The sequence below is a fragment of the Tachysurus vachellii genome, chromosome 6 (genome assembly GCF_030014155.1).
Source record: "Tachysurus vachellii isolate PV-2020 chromosome 6, HZAU_Pvac_v1, whole genome shotgun sequence".
NCBI lineage: Eukaryota > Metazoa > Chordata > Actinopteri > Siluriformes > Bagridae > Tachysurus > Tachysurus vachellii.
In genome coordinates, this window is record NC_083465.1 from 23093165 (window position 1) to 23116287 (window position 23123).

General features: G+C 44.1%; 1 protein-coding gene across 1 annotated transcript in view; it reads right to left on the minus strand.

Moving 5' to 3' along the window:
- Nucleotides 1–883: 883 nt before the first annotated feature.
- Nucleotides 884–23123, minus strand: part of LOC132847582 (GTPase IMAP family member 9) — a 166259-nt gene continuing 144019 nt past the window's right edge. Inside the window, exon 4 of the mRNA XM_060872990.1 lies at nucleotides 884–893. The gene's annotated coding sequence lies outside the window, so the exon portion shown is untranslated. The remainder of the gene's footprint in view (nucleotides 894–23123) is intronic.

Genomic DNA, 23123 nt, shown 5'->3' on the forward strand with positions numbered 1-23123 from the left:
GGTCAATATGATTTAATTTTATTTTAACAAGTCTTATATTCACTCATAACCTTAAGGGAAGTTTAGAGGGATTTTTAAGCTAGAGCTAGCATTGTAATTGTCTCTGGCACTTTTCAGCAGCTGTTGAGTAGGAGTAAATGGGTATAAACAGGAAAATATCAAATCTTTGAGGACAAAAGGTGTTGATATTAACCTGTCAATCATGCTGCCATCCATTTTTGAAAACTCCCTGTTGTACAGTACATTAGCATTCAGGTATTCTGCTCCAGAGCAGCTCATTCGGTCTCATGGCTGTAACGTGAACACCGTGAAGGAGAGACTTGCTTCGTTTGTATTTAGAATTGAATCACGGAACTAATTCTCAGCAAATTTCTGACTTTTCTTAGAACCTCTCACACAAGCTGACTCATGTAAATTTGTACAGAGCGCATTGTTAGACTTGACTCAGCTATTGAAGGGCTTAGAATCTGAAGAGCACAATGCTATGTGATGGACAGCAACAAGGACACACTGTTTTACTTAGAATTCTAAAAAATAAATGCTTACACCTGTTCAGTGCATCACATATCAGCAATATATCTTAAATTAGAAACATACTGTATATGTAGCTTATTCTATATTAGTGCACACAGTTTTATGTGCTGAAGGCCATTGTGAAGGAACATATCATTTCTCCAGGATGCATAGCGAGATCAATTCACAAAGCAGACACACTGTATAATGACCTGTTTAAATAATTTAAGCTTGTTTATGTGTGCAGGAGACTTTTGTTTATGTCCAGTGACGAGTGACAGTGAGGTTCACATTTACTGTAGTTTACTGCCTGTGTCCTCCTGTATTTATGACTGGCTGCATGTCCTTTCTTCTCCGTCTTTCAGACTTTCTTTTATTTGTTGGATAGAATGTCTCTGCATGCAACTTGCAATCTGTCTTGTTTTGCAAATAACACTTTCAATTTTTCATACAAATTCCAGGTTTTTCAGTCCTATTTCTCTTTCTGTCCTACCAAAGTACCCATTTCTTTCTCAATCTATGTCTTTATGTCTTACTCTTTGACACCAACTGCGTTTCTCCCTCTGTCATTCTCTCTCTCTCTCTCTCTCTCTCTCTCTCTCTCTCTCTCTCTCTCTCTCTCTTTACCCCCTCTGTCTCTGTGTCATTGTCTATCTGTCTTTCTACTACATCTACCCCTCTCTGCATTCTTCCTACTCTCTCTCTCTCTCTCTTTCTCTCCATCTCTCATTCTCTCCGTCTCTCCTTCTCTCTTTCTCTCTCTCTCTTTCTTTCTCTGAGTCTATGCAGCAACAGTTGGTTAGTGTAACAAGTCACCGATTTCCAGTAGTGTTGTAAATCAAATATTTTCACCACTGAAAAATGAGCATCTTAAAAGCATGAAGAGTTTAGTGAGCAAATAAGGATTGGAAATGAAGGGGATGGAAAAGAGGAATAGCATGTAAATGTTGCCTTTAACCAGCTAAAAAAGTAAACCAAGTTGCTCTTATCGCTGAGATAAACACTACTATTATCACAGCAAAACACAGCGCTTTACCAAATGGACCAGAGCCAGTATACTTGCTGTGAGAAAGAAAGATGTAAAATGAACACTGACACTGCATTGATTCCTAGCAACGCAATAGTAGTGCCTCAATGGTAGGCTACATATCTGGAAAGGTCTTGGGTCAACAAAAGACAGACAGAGTTTGGCAATGTGTTAAAATACTGACCTTCTCCATGGAAACAACAAATAAAGAAAAATAGAAAAGAGAAAGCAGAGGAACGGGAAAACGAGTAACGTTATTATGAGTCTTTAATATAAACATAGTGGAAATGTTTGCGAGGTCTATAAAGAGTTCACAAATTAAGACGTACTGTATTAAAAACCCTCTTCTCAGAAAGGTCTGTGCTACTATAATCTGATGAAGCAAAAGTAGTATAAATGATCAGACTCTTAGGCTGTTGGTGCATGTTAGAAACACATTCTCTCTCACTCCCTCCCTCCCTCTCTTTCTCTCTCTCGCGCTCGCTCTCTCTCAGCACATTAGGCATGTTACCGCCAGTTTTCTGGCACTAATCCTCTCCCTCTGTTAATTTCTCCATCTCATTAGTCAGCAACAGGACTCACTTCCACGGAGTCGTGCATCGTTTTGTCACACATTTTACAATGTTAGTGCTTTACAAGAGGCCTTCCCTCATAAGGCCTCTATCAGGAAATTACCATCAGGGGCTGTGTAAAACAGTAGAGTATTAAATGTAATTGACATTCACCATGTAATTATGAAATGATTAATAGCAAGTTTTCCAGTGGCTCATAGAAACGATTCATTTCATTTTTACTACTGTTTTAAAATAATATACCAAAGGACAGGAACACACTCTGTCCAGGGTGTATCCTGCCTTGATGCCCGATGATGCCTGGGATAGGCACAGGCTCCCCGTGACCCGAGGTAGTTTGGATAAGCGGTAGAAAATGAGTGAGTGAGAGTGAGAGAGGAGAGGAACACTACGTAATAACACATATGGGATTATTATGAGGCGCTTCACAACAAATTATTTCATTAGCTGATGCAACAAGTTGTACATGCAAAATACATTTGTGTAAACTCTTTGTTTTAAGTGAAAACCAACTATTAAAAATATATTTGTATATATTGTGTCATTAGTTCCAGTGAGTGCAAAACTTCATCCCCAGCATGTCATCTGTCTCACTCATCACTCTTACCTGTGTCTTGTTATGCCTTGTTTAAGTTACAGTCTTTCAGCTGTTCACCATCAAGCATGTGTAATATAGTGGGTACCAAAGTACATCGTATAATTTGCTTTTTTTTTCTCTCTCTTGCCTTGTAAGGTTTTTGTTATCGCAGACTTGGTTGTTTTGTTTGTACATGGCACAATAAATTATGTCTGCTTGCATCCAGCTATCTGGAATTCATGACAGAATGATTGACCCAACAATGAGTGCAGCAGATTTCTTCAACATCCAGCATGAGCTTCTGGAGAAGAACTGACTAATGTGTTAGCAACATGGTGAAAGGGAGACTGGATCAGTGCCAAACTGGAATGGCTTGAAGCCTGCGTCACCACAGGAAATTATTTGAGGGGGGAACTCCTGACCAAGCTAGAACCATGTCCCACCCTCTCTGCCACACCGAGGATGTTAGTCTGCCTCATTGCTTGGCTGATGATCTTCCTCTGCCCTGCTCTGCTTATCCTGTTAAATAAGTAATTTTACTATAGCTTATCCACAATAAGGTTCAGCATGTTGTGTGTTTTTTATTATAGTTACTGTAGAAGCTCAAATCAGCTCCAACCAGTCTTCTCTGACCTCTTTCATGAGAATCCCAGGAGATTAGCAGTTATACCCAAACCAGCCTGTCTGGCACCAACAACCACGCCGCGGTCAAACTCACTGAGATGACATTTATTCCCCATTATGATGTTTGATGTACAAATTAACTGAAACTATTGACCTATATCTCCATGACTATATGTGAATGTAGATCTCGATCCCTAATGAAGCCAGAGGTAGCAATGACAAAAACAAAAAGCTTCTCTAATATAACACGAGGAGAAATGTTTGGAAAAACCAGACACAAAAGGAATTCCCTTTTCGGACACCTGTCTATAGTATTAGGAAAGAAATCATTAGAAAATCATAAAAAAAATAAAAATAAAAAAATACACAAGACCGTGGCATTAGAAAAGAAGAAGAACTCTTTATTGTTGCCACACAAACATTACAGCACAGGGGATTTTTTTACTTCACATATCCCAGCTTTGGAAGTTGGGTTCAGAATGCAGCAATCATTAGAAAATCATTGGAATTATACTCCAGAGTGTGGCATTAGAAATATAGAAAATACAGGAGCCTATATATAAATGCGAGAGTATGTCTTATGTTCTCAGGTGACTGAACAATCTCAATGGAGTACAAGCCAAAAATGCATTTATATGGTGTGTCAACAGCCTGTGTATTCCTGTTACTGGCATATTAATGAGAAATCCATACATGAAATCTAATCACATCATTGCTTCTCAAACGGAGAACCACATCCCATAATAATGCCTTCGTTATAACTTTAGCCTTTCACCAAATTGCCTCACAATCTATCATAAATATAGATTTGGCACAAATATTGTGGCTCTCTGTGGTGAAACAGTTTGGGAACTAATTTCCTAGGCATCCAAGCAGCATGTGTGTTTGGACCGAATCCAGCTCAAGATATAAAAAGATGGTTGGTGTTTGAAACTAACTTCAAAACCCACACAGAATATTTGTTGGTTACAACCTGCTGCTACAGGCTCCATCCCAAATGACAGCCTAAATCCTACAACTTATTCACTGTCATCAATGTGTAACCCTTTGGTCTTGAGGGTATAAAAGAAAATAAGTGTCATTTCACACTCTAATGCTGGTGCAGATGCTTTCTATCGCTACAAGCAAGAAATAATTAGATGCAACAGCCAGTGATGCATCTAATGACCAGTGAAAACTTCCACTCAGAGATTTAATCATCATTCAAAAGTACTTCATTACTAGGAGTATATCTGATTTTTTTTTCTTCATCATTGGCATTAATGCAGCTCACAAATTCACAAACCTCTGCTTTTTAAAACTTTAACTGTTTCAGTCCCAAGTGGTTTTGGGAAAGAGACAGTTACTGAGTTTGATTTGATGCACACTTTGCTAAAAGGTGAATTAAGGGTGTAAGAAGGTGCTTGTGAGTATCCTAGAGAAGCCTAAAGCCAGAAATAATATATTTTAAAAAAATGAAATGAAGTATATGAAGATAGTAAGTTAGACATATGGGACAATACTGTCAAGCAATACCAGAGCAGTACAGTAGAACAGCATGTATTAATGTTCAAGGCAATCATTTCCTGGAATGATATAAAATCATTAATATAATATTTAATGTGAATATTTTTTTAATTATAGAATCATAAATCTTTATATTGTTGCATATTTGAGTCCATATGGACAGTGGATAGATATCGGACATGAAATCAGTAACACACTATGGGGCAGCCTGCTACAGGAAAATAATCAACAACAGGAAGGTGTATTATTGTCGAATAACATTCATTCATTCATTCATTCATTCATTCATCTTCTACCACTTATCCGAACTACCTCGGGTCACGGGGAGCCTGCGCCTATCTCAGGCGTCATCGGGCATCAAGGCAGGATACACCCTGGACGGAGCGCCAAACCATCGCAGGGCACACACACACACACACACACACACACACTCTCATTCACTCACGCACTCACACACTAGGGACAATTTTCCAGAGATGCCAATCAACCTACCATGCATGTCTTTGGACCGGGGGAGGAAACCGGAGTACCCGGAGGAAACCCCCGAGACACGGGGAGAACATGCAAACTCCACACACACAAGGTGGAGGCGGGAATCGAACCCCGACCCTGGAGGTGTGAGGCGAACGTGCTAACCACTAAGCCACCGTGCCCCCCCGTCGAATAACATCACATTCCAAATTTTATTATTTCTCTATTTACCACATTTTTATACTATTAAATTCTTATATTTATTAATGAATTATTACTTTTTTTATATCCTTTTTTGTGGTGCATTCAAAAAGCAAGATTCCCTTCATCACTAATATGATAGTTCTAAACTGTCATTCTTTCTGTCTTCACTTTCTTTTTATCTCTGGCTTGAAAATAATTTGAGAAAGAAAATGCACCAGTTGCACAAATTCTGACCAATCAGAATTTACAATTACTGGCAGTGATCTAATTCATTATAATAGATTATTACCATTACCATGGGTAGAGAAGTGAAAACTAATAACAGTAATGAGAGATGGGTATAAGAACTGTCTCGGAGTGCTAATCAGAGGTTGGACTCATTTCCTCGTCTGAAATGACTTTTCCAGCTGCGAACGGAATTCTGGACACATGCTGCTTTACCCAAATGAAAGACTTTGCATCGTTGATTGAATGAACATTGGAAGGTATCCTACTGAGGCATTTTCACCATGTTCTTGTCCACAGGGATAAGGATTGAGCAGCATGAATCATATCCAGCAAATTCACACACTAAGTTTTCCTACCTTATAACCGTTCATTTCAAATACATGTCATTTTATAACATGTAAAGGTTTCTGCTTTAGCATTGCATGTCTACTTTAAAGCAACAATTTCATTACAAACAACAATTATTTTCAATTTATCACAAAGCAGAAATATATAAATTCAGGGTATAAATGATCAAATTTAAATGGTAATGACAGTGTATACTTGAGCTTGCATGGACTCAACACGTTTGTGCAAAATATTACGATCCATTTTTGATGAAATCCATCAGCGGGTCATCTGATCACATGCTTCTAATAGAAGAAATCAGGCATGTGAATGAGCTGATCTTTTTTAAGAAGAAAATCACACATTTGCTTACATTTAAATAGCTTTTGTTGCTTTAATACCTTTGAAGAAATTATGTGCATTATACATATTATACAAGTTTAAAAGAAATGTTGTTAATGTGGTCTCAGACTGTTGGATTCCACTCTGTGGGCACATGAGGAGTACAAGTACACACATCCAATACACCATTAGATCACATGAACTGGATAGACATCAAATGAATGAAATCTGTTTATTTGACTGTGTCAGAAGGATTTTGAATAGAAAAATGCATGTACTATACCTCTATACCTCTATTTTAAAATGCAACACTGCACCTATACACATGCATCCAACTCCAAAAGAAATAAAAAAAAAACTCTATATATATACTGTATCTATTCAAAATCTAAAACAGAAGGCAAGAAGTAAAAAAAAAATTGTTGGAACTGTTTTGGATAACTGTGACACCTGGCAAAACCAAGATGTCAGAAGAAATGGGCAAAGACTTCCTATTAAATTTGGCATTGTTAGGCCAAAGATGTCAGGGAGAATATGCTGTGGGTGGGCTTCAGGGGCCGGCTTTTACAACAGAGAGAACTGAAAAGCTGCTCGAGGGGATATGAATGAGGTTTGAGTCATGGAAGTTTTCCAAGAATATTTACAGCATGTTCAGAGACAACGAGGCAAACTTTGAAACTTATTCTTACTTTTAAAGACCAATATCTTAACTAAGGAATAAAACACAACAGGGTGTGCTTTCAGAGAAAAATAATCAATGATAGAGTATTGTGTTGTGACATGAAGCAGAGCTTTTTGTCAGAAGCTGATAAATTTCCTAAACTAGCATGTCCCTAGAATTTTTTATTCCTCTTTGTTACATTCCTAGGGAAAGTGCAGAAACAATAACTTTTACTTTTTATGTACTGTAGGAAGTTGACTGGATATGAATGACAGTGACAGGATAAGTGGTAGAAATATTACTTCGAGGATCCACATAAGTAAAAAAAGTAAGTAAGTAACAGCTACTTGGGCAAACTCACTTTTGTGCCAAGGTTGCTTGTTTTAGCCTTTTAAAAAACATCTCTAGCACATCTACATGACTGGACCAGTCCACAGTATAAATTACATGGTCATCCAGATATGCTGAACATCTGCCAACACAATATTAACCAGAGATGGGGGACTCGAGTCATACTGTACGACTTGACTCAAGTCAGATTTAAGTCGCAAATTTGAGACTTGAGACTTGCTTGACAAATATTAAAAAAAGACTCGACTTGACATTGACTTGACATTCATGACTTGGGACTTGACTCAGACTTGAATTAATTGATTCAGAGATGGGGGACTCGACTTGACTCGAGTCAGACTTAAGTCGCAAATTTGAGACTTGTGACTTGCTTGACAAATATTAAAAAAGACTCGACTTGACTTTGACTTGACATTCATGACTTGAGACTTACTTGTGACTTGCACATGTGACTTACTCCCACCTCTGATATTAACTAATCGTGGAAAGGTAGAAGAAACATCCCAAAATATGCTACAAAACTTATGAATTATGCTTTCAACATCTGCCCACTGGTGATCAGGCAAATGACCTAGTAGGGAAAACAGATTGAGCAACATTTCAAAATTTGAAAGTCTACAAGAGATTCGTGGTGCGTGTAGCACTAACCCATCTGAATCCTCAAGAGTAGGTTTCGTACTGTTAGATGACACAGATACTACCCCAACAGAGGGTGCCTTATCATTGCACAAGTCCTTGGCTTCAGAACTAGAGATGTCTGCATGAGTATGATATGCTTGCAGCATATTGACATGACAGACACGGGTTTTGTGCTTACGGCCAGGAGTACAGACAATATAGTCAGTGTCACTAGGTTTTTCTTTCGCCATATAAGTTCTAGAGATCTTGGCAGACAAGGATGAACCAAAGACTGAAAGTAAAACCATTACTCTATTACCAGGTTGAAATGTCCTTGGAACTGTTTTCCTGTTATACCACTGCTTCATACGACACTGAGACACCCCTAGGGCTTCAGAGGCTAAAGTATAGGCTTTGTAAAGACACACAGATTTTGCTCACACAGTGAGATTTTAGAGGATCTCAAATGAAAAAAAAAAGTTCTGCAGGACTAAATCCAAGATATTCTGCAACAGCCAGACTTTGTTCTAGGCAGTTGACCAACCTAATCAATAAGGATACAATCAAATGGTTCCCCAAGTACAGGTACAGTATATGGGAAAGGGGAGCTGGTGGAATAACTTGTTTTGGCTTCCCAGTACACTGACAAAAAGTGACAGTATTTTGCAACAGCTTTCCTAAGAGCAGGCCAAAAGAAATGTAAGAATTTAAGAATTTGTGATGCCTAATTGACCTGACCAGGGATAATCATCGGCTACCTGAAGGTACAACGAACTGGAAGACACCATCCGAATCTGAGTCACTGCGATACCGCTTGCATATTAGGACATCTTATTCTACAAATTAGGCTAGGGTCAGCCTTCTGAGCCTCAATAAGCTGATCAGTCTTAGTAACTTGTAATTTGTAGCTAGCTCAAAATTTTTTAAATAATTTTACTATTTTGCCCCGAAGTCCCCAATTCTGTTGAAAAAGGAAGGGGGGGGACTCAGCAGGCTCTGCTGCACCTTCTGTAAGGAAAGAATCAGAAAAGTCTACCACATCTTCTAAATGTGAGCCTTAGCATGAGCCTTAGCATGAGCCTTAGCATGAGCGTTAGAATTCTGAACCAACTAATAAGCATAAGTCAATGTCCTTACATCAAATGTAGGAATGGAGGTGACCAAGCAAGCAGAACACATCCTTGGGACAGGTCTTGTTAGACGGTACAGGTGGAGAGGAGAGCGCTGGAGACACACAAAATGTCTGCACTTTATCTTTGGTTATGGAAATCAACTAAATTTAATTCTGGATAGATTTTGCTAAATTTTAATTAAAAACTGCAACCCTGTCATTATTAAGCTTTTGTAACCAGGATAAAAACACAGTGAGATTAAATCTTCTCTTCCTCTAAAATTGGTTATTTATTAAGCATGGAGCACCCAGCACTTGTCTCGTTGTTTCGATGCTTCACATATTAGATGAGGTGCACACACACATTCAAAGCACACACATAGGGTAAGTGTGGCATGGGCGTGGCGGCCTGTGCTTTGTACTGGGCTGGTTCCATGATACACGCCATGCTTTTTTAATGCATTATACACTAGTTGACATAAACATATCATGAGTATAACAATGAAAGCAGCCATATTTATTAAAAAAAAATAAATCACACACACAAAGACAGAGTAAGCATGGCATGTGTGGGATGGCTGGGGATGGGTATGGATTTTGGGACTGTGGGCCCCGCAGCACCTCACCTTGATAGCCCGTTGCAATATGACGCGGGCGGGGTCTATCCTATGCCATGGCCATGAGGGGTATCAGAAGCAGCTTTATAATACCTTATCATTAACAGCTGTATCAATATTATTATTATTATTATTATTATTCATTCATTCATTCATTCATCTTCTACCGCTTATCCGAACTACCTCGGGTCACGGGGAGCCTGTGCCTATCTCAGGCGTCATCGGGCATCAAGGCAGGATACACCCTGGACGGAGTGCCAACCCATCGCAGGGCACACACACACACTCATTCACTCACGCAAACACACACTAGGGACAATTTTCCAGAGATGCCAATCAACCTACCATGCATGTCTTTGGACCGGGGGAGGAAACCGGAGTACCCGGAGGAAACCCCCAAGGCACGGGGAGAACATGCAAACTCCACACACACAAGGTGGAGGCGGGAATCGAACCCCGACCCTGGAGGTGTGAGGCGAACGTGCTAACCACTAAGCCACCGTGCCCCCTATTATTATTATTATTATTATTATTATTATTATTATTATTATTATTATTATTATTATTATTATTATTAATATTAATACTACTGCTAATTGTCAGGACTCAGCCAGGACTTTGGCCACGTGCATTTGTTTATGTTCCTCGTCACGTGTCTGCCCCGCCTTTGTCTGCTCCTCCCGTTTCCACACACCTGTTTCCCATTATTATCATTGCCTATTTAATTGTGCCACGTTGCCTTGTGCAGTACGGAATCTACTGTTGTTTTGTCCTGTTGTCCTGTCTCTAGTCCGTGTTATGTTTCGTGTCTTTTTGTTATTAAACCCCGTTTATTTTTGCCATCCTGCATTTGGGTCTGTTTTATCCCGTGCCCGTGACACTAATACTATTATTACTACTACTACTACTACTACTATTATTATTATTATTATTATTATTATTATTATTATTATTATTATTAATAATAATAATAATAAAATTGCTATTACTATTGCTATTGTCACCTTCCTCATACCCCATTTTCCTTTTTTTGTGTGATACTATTATTATCTTCATCATTATTATTGTTATTAAAATTATTATTATTATTATTATTTTATTTATCCATCCATCCATCCATCCATCCATCCATCCATCCATCCATCCATCCATCTTTTACTGCTTATCTGGGGCCGGGTCGCGGGGTGCAGCAGTCTAAGCAGGGATGCCCAAACTTCCCTCTCCCCAGACACTTCCTCCAGCTCTTCCGGGGGAATACAGAGGCGTTCCCAGGCCAGCCGAGAGACATAGTTCCTCCAGCGTGTCCTAGGTCTTCCCCGGGGCCTCCTCAAGGTTGGACATGCCCGGAACACCTCTCCAGGGAGGCGTCCAGGAGGCATCCGGAACAGATGCCCAAGCCAGTGGAGCAGTGGCTCTACTCTGAGCTCCTCCCGAGTGACCGAGCTCCTCACCCTGTCTCTAAGGGAGCGCTCAGCCAGAAATGAGGAAACTCATTTACGGTCGCCTGTATCCGGGATCTTGTCCTTTCGGTCATGACTCAAAGCTCATGACCATAGGTGAGGGTAGGAATGTAGATCGACTGGTAAATAGAGAGCTTCGCCTTGCAGCTCAGCTCTTTCTTCACCACAACAGACCGGTATATCAACCGCATCACTGCAGAGGATACACCGATCCGCCTGTCGATCTCCTGCTCCATCCTTCCCTCACTCGTGAACAAGACCCCAAGATACTTAAACTCCTCCACTTGAGGCAGGAGCTCTCCACCAACCTGAAGGGGACAAGCCACCCTTTTCCAGCTGAGAACCATGGCCTCGGACTTGGAGGTGCTGATTCTCATCCCCGCCACTTCACACTCGGCTGCAGACTGTCCCAGTGCACGCTGAAGGTCCTGATTTGATTGAACCAACAGGACAACATCATCAGCAAAAAGCAGGGATGGCATAGACCTTTCCCGGGAGGCTGAGGAGTGTGATCCCCTGTAGTTGGAACACACCCTCCGGTCCCCCTTCTTAAACAGAGGGACCACCACCCCAGTCTGCTAGTCCAGAGGCACTGTCCTCAGCCGCCACGCGATGTTGCAGAAGCGTGTCAACCAAGACAGCCCCACAACATCCAGAGACTTGAGGTACTCAGGGCGGCTCTCATCCACCCCAGTGCCTTGCCACCGAGGAGCTTCTCAACTACCTCAGTGACCTCAGCTTGGGGGATCGACGAGTCCACAGGCTCGATAGGACTCCTTCTTCAGCTTGACGTCATCCCTTACTTCCGGGGTCCATCACCGGGTTCGGGGATTGCTGCCATGACAAGCACCGGAGACCTTACGGCCACAGCTCCGAGCGGCCGCATCGACAATGGAGGTGGAGAACATGGTCCACTCGGACTCAATGTCTCCAACCTCCCTTGGGATCTGGTTGAAGCTCTGCCGAAGGTGGGAGTCTCCGGTCAGAGAGATATTTTATTTATTTATTTATATATGTATATATATATATATATACACACTTTATTTATATATTTCCACTCCCACACCCAGTTACACTTACAATTACACACACATACCCAAATCGTACTGGCTGTTATGTATGTTTTGTTCTTTCTTTTCTGTAAATATTTTAATTGTCTGTTTGCATAATAAAAAAGTTAAAAAAAAAATTTTTAAAAACATGGGGCAGCATTATTCAAGATGATGAGCTTTTATTAGCATTTGTTGCAGTTCCACATTTTGACCACTAGTTCAATTCAGTGAAATAGTTCAATTCAAGTTCATTTTATTTGCATAGCTATTTTAGCAAGGGACATTGTCTCAAAGCAGCTTTACAGAAATATAAAACTTTAGAATAGAAACAACAACATTTAAAATTAAATTAAATGAACAAGCCTGTGGCAACAGTGGAAAGGAAAACCTCCTTGAGACAATATGAGGAACAAACCTTGAGAGGAACCAGATTCAAAAGGGAATCCTCATCTGGGTGACACCAGAGAGCGTTATATAAATAATGTCCTTTCTTTAAGTCTAATAATAATGCTCATCTAGAAAGGTGACAGAATTATTGGTCATTTCTTTCAAATTGGTGCACCTTGCATGTCCCACCTATGACTACGGAAAAGGTTCACATAAAAAATATAGTTTGGAAGCAAAAGACATAACTCCCAGAAGCCAGTGTGTCCCACGTCCTTTCCTCTTCAGTGAACTGACATTAGCGCCAGTCGAATTTTATTCCCATTTGTTCTTGTGCTGTATTCGCTGAGAAAGCAGAAGGCTTTCAGGTGTCTCTTGTATCACTGAATCAAATCGTTAATGCTAGAAAACCGTAGAAATCGGTGCCTCTGTATTTAACTCAGAATGTCCCGTTTTTGTGGGTATGTATATATATATATATTGTGACGGCGGCACGTGCACCACCGCACACACACGGAGGAAAAACCGCTCTTCGCCCACGGCATCGGCAACCCGGAAGCGGGAGAGTGGAACAGGCGGTGGTTCAGCACCCTGGCCAGCGGCACTAACCGCGAGCCCCCGATCTCCAGCACCTTGGTCAGCACCGCGGCAAGTGAGAGAGGGGCGGAGCGGCCGAAACTCCCGCCGAAAATCCCGGACCAATCAGGAGCGCCGCTGGAGCATTCACCCTCCAGGAGGAAAGCACAGCAGGAAGCAAGGCTCAGCGACTGAAGAAAGGAAAGGGGGGCGTGCTAAATGGAACTAATGTTGGTTATCTTTTCTTCCCTTTTTTTTCCAGAGACATCCAACTGACCTGGGACTCCACGTTGCTGGCTGAGCCTTGCTAATATCCTGGGAGGGCCGCTGTATTATTCTCCTGCCGTCCTCCTCTTGCTACCGGGTTGTGGAGCCTGGTTCTCTGCCCAACCGCCCCTACAGGAAGGACTCAGTTTTCTGCCTTCCAAAGTTCTGGTTTTTTGCTTTAAGTGAGTGAGGAAATAAATACCTCATTTCTTGTTATCTCTCACACCGCCTCTGTGCCCTTTTTTTTTTCCCGTGTCCCATCTCTCGAAGAGCCCTACACTGGTGGAGAATGCGGGCATCGATCCCGCCACCTCTCGCATGCCAGTCTCCATCAGCACGAAGTCACCCAGGAGCTGGCCAAGAGTGTCAAGAAGGCCACAGAGGAGCTATTGGAACTTCGGCGGGGGCCCCCCGCCGCATCAATTCCCCTCCCTGATCCCGGCCATGACGCTCTGCGCAGGCTCACAAAACTCGGCGCCGGAGACGATGTGGAGGCGTTCCTGGATACCTTCGAGCGCACCGCAGACCGGGAGGGTTGGCCCAAGCGAGACTGGGCCGATGCCCTAGCCCCATTGCTCAGTGGAGATGCCCAATTGGCGTATTACGCGTTGGATCCAGGAAACGCTCGAGACTATGAAACGGTGAAAGAGGAAATTCTTGTCCGCTGTGGTCGATCCCATGTCACGGCAGCCGGAGATTTCCATAGGTGGCGGTATGATCCAACTAGCAATCCTCGCCCCCAGATGGATGAACTGCTGCGTATCACCCGGCGCTGGTTGCAGAGTGATCGACTAACGGCCAAAGAGGTCACGGAAAGAGTGGCCATGGACCGGTTCCTACGAGCGCTGCCGGCCGAAGAGCGGAAGGCTGTTGGGCTGAAGGGCCCAGAGGACACCAAGGACCTTCTGAACACCCTGGAACATGCCAAGGCCACCCTAGAAATGGGTCGGGATGCTCGAAGAGACTTCCAGGCCAGCGCCCGCCACCCCCAGCCCCGACAACAGCCAGTGTCCGAACGGATCTGGGAGAGGAGACCTCTGGATAGCCGCCCCACCCTGGGACCGGTTGATGAGCCTATGCCCACCGACCCGGACCTCAGAGCCCCAACTCAGGCCCCCAAACAATGGCTCGCGAGTTGTGGCCTACACACCCCCACCATTCCAAAGGGGGCCCGCCTTACCGTGGAGGTAAATGGCCGCCCGGTGTCGGCGCTCCTGGATTCGGGGAGTACAGTCACGCTGGCCCGGCCCACTGTACTCCCTGCCCCCATAAAGTCGGTGGGGACTCTCGCGGTCTCGTGTGTCCATGGCGATGCCCGTTCTGTCCCTACCGCACAGGTCAAGATCCGTAGCAAAGCAGGAGAGTGGCCACTCCTCATCGGACTTATCCCAGATCTCCCGGTCCCCCTCCTACTGGGACACGACTGGCCGGGGTTTGCTGCCGCCCTGAAGGCCACTGCCAAGGGTGGGCTGGAACAGAAGCAGAAGGGCCGGGACCGCCGGGCGTGCATGGCTCGGGGTGACAGAGACGCCAGCGACTCCTCTCCAGGTGAGCCCCAGCCGCAGGTTAACCCTATTTCTTCACTGTTTCAACAGGCCACCCAGGAGAGAGGTTTTGGAAAAGAGCAGAAGGAGGATGACCGGCTGAAGCACTGCTGGGGTCAGGTCCTGCAGGTGGAGGGAGTCAACACCAACCCTGCCCGGCCACTTCCCCCCTCGTACTTCCTGGTGAGGAATGGGCTACTTTATTTTCACACCGATAGGAGAGGAGAACCTTGCGACCTACTGGTGGTGCCACGCCAACGTACCCCGCCTCTGCTCCACCTAGCCCACACTCACCCCTTGGGGGGCCATCTGGGACCCAAGAACACACTAGAGAAACTGCGGGACCGATTCACCTGGCCGGGCATGAACGCCGAGGTCCTGGGCTTTTGCAGGGCCTGCGCCACGTGCCAGCGGACCTCTCCCCTGAAACCAGCTCCGGCCCCCCTTATTCCCCTTCCTATCATTGGCGTCCCCTTTGAGAGGCTTGGCATGGACCTCATCGGGCCGCTACCAAAGTCTGCCCGGGGCCATGAGTACATTCTGGTGATGGTGGACTACGCCACCCGCTACCCCGAGGCGGTCCCGCTTCGGAAGGCCACCTCACAGAGCGTGGCCAGAGAACTGCTCCTGCTCTTCAGCCGAGTCGGGATCCCTAAAGACATCCTCAGCGACCAAGGTACGCCCTTTATGTCTAAACTAATGATGGATCTGTGTCGGCTCTTGCAGCTCAAACACCTGAGGACGTCTGTCTACCACCCCCAGACAGATGGCTTGGTGGAACGTTTTAACCAGACCCTGAAACGTATGCTACGGAAGGTGGTAGACCAGGAAGGACGGAATTGGGACCTCCTCCTTCCATACGTCCTCTTTGCAATCCGGGAAACACCCCAGGCGTCCACAGGCTTCACCCCTTTCGAGCTCCTGTTTGGGCGGCGGCCGCGGGGCATGCTGGATGTTGCCCGGGAGGCCTGGGAGGAGCAACCCTCCCCCTTCCGCTCCGTCATCGAATTCGTCCAGGACATGCAGACCCGTATCGAGCGTGTGGGGCCCATCGTGAAGGAGCACCTTGAGGAGGCCCAACGAGCACAACAGAGGACATACAATCGGCCCGCCCAGGCGAGGGAACTTCGCCCTGGGGACCAAGTAATGCTCCTCATTCCCAGTGCCGCCTGTAAGTTCCTGGCAAAGTGGCAGGGCCCGTACACTGTCCTCGAAAAGGTGGGACCGGTGAACTATCGGCTGCAACAGCCAGGTAAGCGTGCAGACACCAAACTATATCACATCAACCTTTTAAAAAAATGGATTCCCCCGCCGGCTGTGGTGTCTGCGTTTGCCTCCCTTCACACAGCTCCCCAAGAACGGGCCCTAGTGCGGAGGGGAGAGGATCTCACACCAGCCCAGCAGCACGACCTCACAGAGCTCCTGGACCAGTTTGCGGATGTCTTCTCATCCCAGCCAGGACGCACGGCACTGGTACATCACGAGATCAGGACCCCTCCTGGGATGGTGGTTCGACTGCGACCATATAGGGTCCCAGAAGCTCGACGCCAGGCTATTGAAGAGGAAGTAGAACGCATGCTGAAAGAGGGGATTATCGAGGAATCTGCCAGCCCCTGGTCCAGCCCCATCGTGCTGGTGCCTAAACCAGATGGGTCCATCCGCCTCTGCAACGACTTCCGGAGGCTCAACCAGATTTCAGACTTCGACAGCTATCCCCTCCCCCGAGTTGATGATCTGGTGGAGCGGCTGGGGAAGGCCCGGTTTATTTCCACCCTTGACCTGACAAAGGGCTATTGGCAAGTCACCCTGGCGCCAGAGGCGAAGCCAAAGACCGCCTTCAGCACCGCCCATGGCCACTGGCAGTACCGGGTCCTTCCGTTCGGCCTACATGGGGCCCCGGCCACTTTCCAGCGCCTCATGGACATCGTCCTCCGACCCCTCCGCGCCTTCGCTGCTGCCTACCTGGACAATGTAGTAATCCATTCCTCCACCTGGTCCGATCACCTATTCCACCTGGGGGAGGTTCTGGGGGCCCTCCGAACAGCTGGTCTTACGGCAAACCCCCACAAGTGCCACCTGGGCCTGTCCGAGGCCCAGTACCTGGGATACTGCATCGGCCGGGGACTCCTAAAGCCCCAGGAGAAGAAGGTCCAGGCCGTGAGAGAGTACCCTCGACCCACGTCAAAGAAACAGGTACGGGCCTTTTTAGGATTAGCGGGCTATTATAGACGCTTTGTGCCTAACTTCTCCTCTCTAGCTGCCCCTCTTTCAGACCTCACCAAGAAAGGCCAGCCGGACCGGGTGCACTGGACGGACGGCACAGAACAGGCGTTCCGCCAGCTCAAGGAGGCCCTCACCACCCAGCCAGTACTACGGAACCCCGATTTTGGTCGCCCCTTTTCGCTGCAGACGGATGCGTCTGAAACAGGGCTGGGAGCCGTCCTGTCACAGGAGTTCGAGGGAGAAGAACACCCGGTCCTCTTTATCTCACGGAAGTTGACCCCCGCTGAGAGAAACTACGCTGCAGTGGAACGAGAAGCCCTGGCCATCAAGTGGGCTGTGGAGGATCTCCGGTACTACCTGGCAGGGCGACACTTCACCCTGGTGACAGACCATGCCCCTCTACTCTGGATGGCCAAGGCGAAGGACACCAATGCCAGGGTAACGAGATGGTTCTTATCTTTACAAGATTTCTCGTTCCAGGTCATACACCGAGCCGGGAGCCGGCACGGGAACGCCGATGGCCTCTCGCGGCGCTATGCTCTCTGGGGATGGTTACTACCAGGTGGGGGCTCAGAGCAAAGGGGGGGGACCTGTGACGGCGGCACGTGCACCACCGCACACACACGGAGGAAAAACCGCTCTTCGCCCACGGCATCGGCAACCCGGAAGCGGGAGAGTGGAACAGGCGGTGGTTCAGCACCCTGGCCAGCGGCACTAACCGCGAGCCCCCGATCTCCAGCACCTTGGTCAGCACCGCGGCAAGTGAGAGAGGGGCGGAGCGGCCGAAACTCCCGCCGAAAATCCCGGACCAATCAGGAGCGCCGCTGGAGCATTCACCCTCCAGGAGGAAAGCACAGCAGGAAGCAAGGCTCAGCGACTGAAGAAAGGAAAGGGGGGCGTGCTAAATGGAACTAATGTTGGTTATCTTTTCTTCCCTTTTTTTTCCAGAGACATCCAACTGACCTGGGACTCCACGTTGCTGGCTGAGCCTTGCTAATATCCTGGGAGGGCCGCTGTATTATTCTCCTGCCGTCCTCCTCTTGCTACCGGGTTGTGGAGCCTGGTTCTCTGCCCAACCGCCCCTACAGGAAGGACTCAGTTTTCTGCCTTCCAAAGTTCTGGTTTTTTGCTTTAAGTGAGTGAGGAAATAAATACCTCATTTCTTGTTATCTCTCACACCGCCTCTGTGCCCTTTTTTTTTTCCCGTGTCCCATCTCTCGAAGAGCCCTACAATATATATATATATATATATATATATATATATATATATATATATATATATATATATATATATATATATATATATATTTTTGAATGCGAGTTAACCAGACTTTCTTTCTCATTCCTTGCACACTCGTATACTTTCACTCAGAAAGATAAATCACTCTCTGACATTTAATAAAACTTTATGACACAGAATATTAAAATTTAATTTGCAGCTGGCACCACCGCTAGCGCACTTAACACAGGTGGAAGTCTTTTTTAAAGAGCCGGGCTTGAATTGCTAAAGAGTGTATGAAGGTTAATTTCATTTAACATCAAAGAACCTTGACAACATGGTGCACCTTGTATCTCTTAGTTACTTTCAATTCACCGCCACACAAAAGCTGGATGGAGCACAAAATCTAATTTATTTATTTCTTCTACTTTCTGGCACCCTTTCATTGTCAAGATGAAGTGCATTTTCCTGTATCTCAGTCTTAATTTGGCTGACTGAATGAAAGCAAATTTGGGATCGATTAATTCTGGGCAATGGGTGGAGAGCAGATTGATTGTCTTCTTTGGGCCCATTTGTAGCACATTGAAGCAATCAGAAATATCATGATCTTTTTTTTTTTTTTTTACTATTGTCTGCCACTGAAGGATGGAACATGCCTCCAAGATTTTCCCTCAAACGTGTCAACGTGTCTGTGTGGTGGCTGAGAAAAAGCAGCATGGGTGTTAAAACATCTACAGAGTCCAGATAAATCTGTCTCAGTCTCAGCAAGACAATATCCTGCACTGTTAATTAGCATGTTGTGAGAAAAAGAGAGAAAGAGAGAGAGAGAGAGAGAGAGAGAGAGAGAGAGAGAGAGAGAGAGAGAGAGAGGTTAAGGGCAATGGTCCAAACTCCAAAAATCCCACAAGGCTTCGATTAACCCCTAGGGCATGTATCCGGGCTCGCTGACGGAATAGCAATCTGCAGCATGCACTAAGATTTAGACTAATTACATTTGAGAAAGAGTTGCATGGGAAAAATGAGTTAATCTGAGACTGATGTGTACCATCAGGAAGAAAGATAAGCCACATAAAAAAATCCCTAATCTTTAATACCTTAGTTTATAGTAAGGTGATGGAGTACATCCCTGTGCACATCTGGAGAGAAATCTGATGCCTGCAGATGTATTTGTACATTTGACCAATACGACATCTAAATGAGTTTCATGGAGGGAATTTGTATTTTTCTGGATACACAAACCTATAGCTAGTCAATGAAAAAGTGTAAATTACAAGCTCTGGACCGTAACAACAGTTCTTTTCAGGAAGCAAGGGGTGAGGCAAAGCAGATCAGTTTAGAGCCACAACACACAAACACACACACACACACACATCTAAACCAAAAATTGAACCTAACCTTATCTTTTTTCCAAGTATAAGCTATTTTTATTAAACAATAATAATAATAATAATAATAATAATAATAATAATAATAATGTAGACCAGATGTTTTGAGGACATTTGAAAATACTCTACAAAGGACACACACGATAATAGAGAACTCGTATGAAGTGCTGGTTTAGAAAAGCTTATTTAAAGGTTCTTCTGAATTATTAATGTAGGACGAGCCACTGACAAACACATAAGTAGGTGTGTGTGTGTGTGTGTGTGTGTGTGTGTGTGTGTGTGTGTGTGTGTGTGTGTGTGTATGTGTGAGTGAGTGAGTGAGAAAGAGAGAGAGAGTTAATGTGTTGATACCCTGAGGAAAACACTCACCTAAGATTTGTCCGATATTACCTAAGATATCCTACTAAAGAAATGATAAGGTGAACAAGAAGATGTTGTTGATGACAGGATGATCACAAGGACAGAGAGGACTAAACAAATGTGGTTGGATTATTTATACAAAAAAATGTCTGGAAAAAACTGCACAGCACCACATAGAAAATACAACTATGAAGCTATTTAGGTGACATAGTGGTTCGTTATTACTAAGGTGAAGTCATGAAGTAATAAACTGAGGCCAGAATGTAATATTTCAAAATCATAAACTAAGCAACTCATGTCCACAATTTATTATATTATATTCAGGATCTCCCAACACAATGATGGGAACATCGTATTTAATACTTAAATGAATTGTATATCCAAGTCTTAGCATAAGTGACTCCATTATGACAAAATAAACTAAAGTGTAATAATGTCAGTTAAAAATATAGCCAGCACATTTACTTTGAACCGCAAAATAGATCTAACGCTAGATGCTAATATTATCTTGTGGCCTTAATATGTTAACTTCTTGCACAATAAACACTTTAGTGGCTCTGTAATTAATGTAATTAGTGGTTTAATTAATGGATTTTTGTATTTGAAGACTTCCACACGGCTACAAAAATGGACAGAGGAACTAAACAACCAGCCAACCATCTAAGAATGTCATGAATGTAAAGATCCAATCAAGCAACCATCCAACCCTGTAATCCATCCATCCATCCATCCATCCTAACACCACTGTCAGTGCAAGCATCCATTCAAGAACCCATCTATACATCAAGCATATATACCATGCAAGCATCCATTTAAGAAACTATCAATCAAGCTATTTATCCATTAATTTATTTAAGCTGCTATCAATACGAGAATCAATCCTCATGAAAGCATCTATACTGTACATTCTTTCCATCCATCCATCATTCATCCATCCATCTTAGACTATTACCAGTGAAAGTATCCATCCATCCATCCCTCCATCCTTTCCACCATCCTTCCCTCCATCAGTTCATCAGAATTCCATCCAAGCATACAGCCAAATAAAACTACTACTGTATGAATGTAAACATCCATCCATCCATCTTAAACTATTATTAGTGAAAGTATTTATCTATCCATCCATTCCTCCATCCTTCTATCCATCCTTCCCTCTATCATTCGTTCATTCATTCATTCATTTTCTACCGCTTATCCGAACTATTCTCGGGTCACGGGGAGCCTGTGCCTATCTCAGGCGTCATCGGGCATCAAGGCAGGATACACCCTGGACGGAGTGCCAACCCATCGCAGGGCACACACACACACTCTCATTCACTCACGCAATCACACACTACGGACAATTTTCCAGAGATGTCAATCAACCTACCATGCATGTCTTTGGACCAGGGGAGGAAACCGCAGTACCCGGAGGAAACCTCCGAGGCACGGGGAGAACATGCAAACTCCACACACACAAGGCGGAGGTGGGAATCGAACCCCCAACCCTGGAGGTGTGAGGCAAATGTTTCCCTCTATCAGTTCATCAGAATTCTATCCAAGCAGACAGCCAAATAAAACTACTATGAATGTAAACATCAATCCAAACATCCATCCAGAAAAAAAGCAGCAGGTGAGAAATACCTTCCACCAATGAAATCACTCAACTAGCTTGATCAAGCAATCCATCAACCGATCTTTATTTCTATCTTAATTCTTTTAAATATTCAGCTTGGTATCCGTTCTCCCTCATCTCCTCCAGCAATTCTGGACACATCTTTGAAGTTTAGTCTTAAATATCTATCCACCTTGAAAGATGGTGATAATATTGCCTCACATCAGTTTTTGGTAATAATAGGCCATTAGGAGAATACACATTAAACTACAAATTAAGAAAATTGTACTAAAGCAAAGAAATGAAGTACAATTATGTGTTTTCTATCCCTTTTCCCCCTCCACATTTCCTCATAGCCACAATAATGCAATAGTTATTGCAACAGTAATTCATTAGGAGGTTTTAGAGTGATTCTTAAGGCCAATAACATTAATTGCATCAGCTGAGCACTTCCATCTCTCATGAAGCTATCAAGATTTCCCAAGTACACACAAACATCTGCTCAACCATTACAAAAATGATTGCTTTCACAGTGTCCTCAATATGCAGATACAAATCAGCATCAGTTCCTTCAGTAGTGAGGGTTTGTCTTTTCTGTATGATGGTGCACTTCTGTCATGTAATGTTGCATTATTTATATTATATGAAGGGATGGAAATGAAGTTTTCCATCAAAACTGGTTGGAAAAAATAGTCAGATTTACAAAAGATGTTATAAGTATATTTTGTGCATAATTTACTCATAATAGTTCATTCTCAACACCACATCTACTAAAACTCTACTGGCAAAGCAAGCATCCATTTGAGCAAGCACATATCCATCGACTCACCAATCTATCTAAGTATCCATGTATAATAAAGCATCTATTAGTCTATCCACCCATCTAATACTATTAGAGATGTAAGCATCCACAGAACCATTCTGAGATCTGATCTAAAAATATCATTTAGAGAGCAGTGTGTGACCTTCTGTGTCCCTGAACCACTAGTTTGGTAAAAAAAAAAACATTTAATGCATTGTCTTCAATTCAGAGTGAAGAGGTGTTCAGTGCCTATGACCTTGTGAACCTGAGTTCAGGACAGAAGCGAAAGATGCCCAGGTTGGGACTTGCATGCTTTATTAAAATCCATGTATCCACAATCTATTCTCAATGCAAGCATCCATTCAAACAACCTTTCTTCTATCCGTCTGGATGGAGTGCCAACCCATCCCAGGGCACACACACACTCTCATTCACTCACGCACTCACACACTACGGACAATTTTTCAGAGATGCCAATCAACCTACCATGCATGTCTTTGGACCGGGG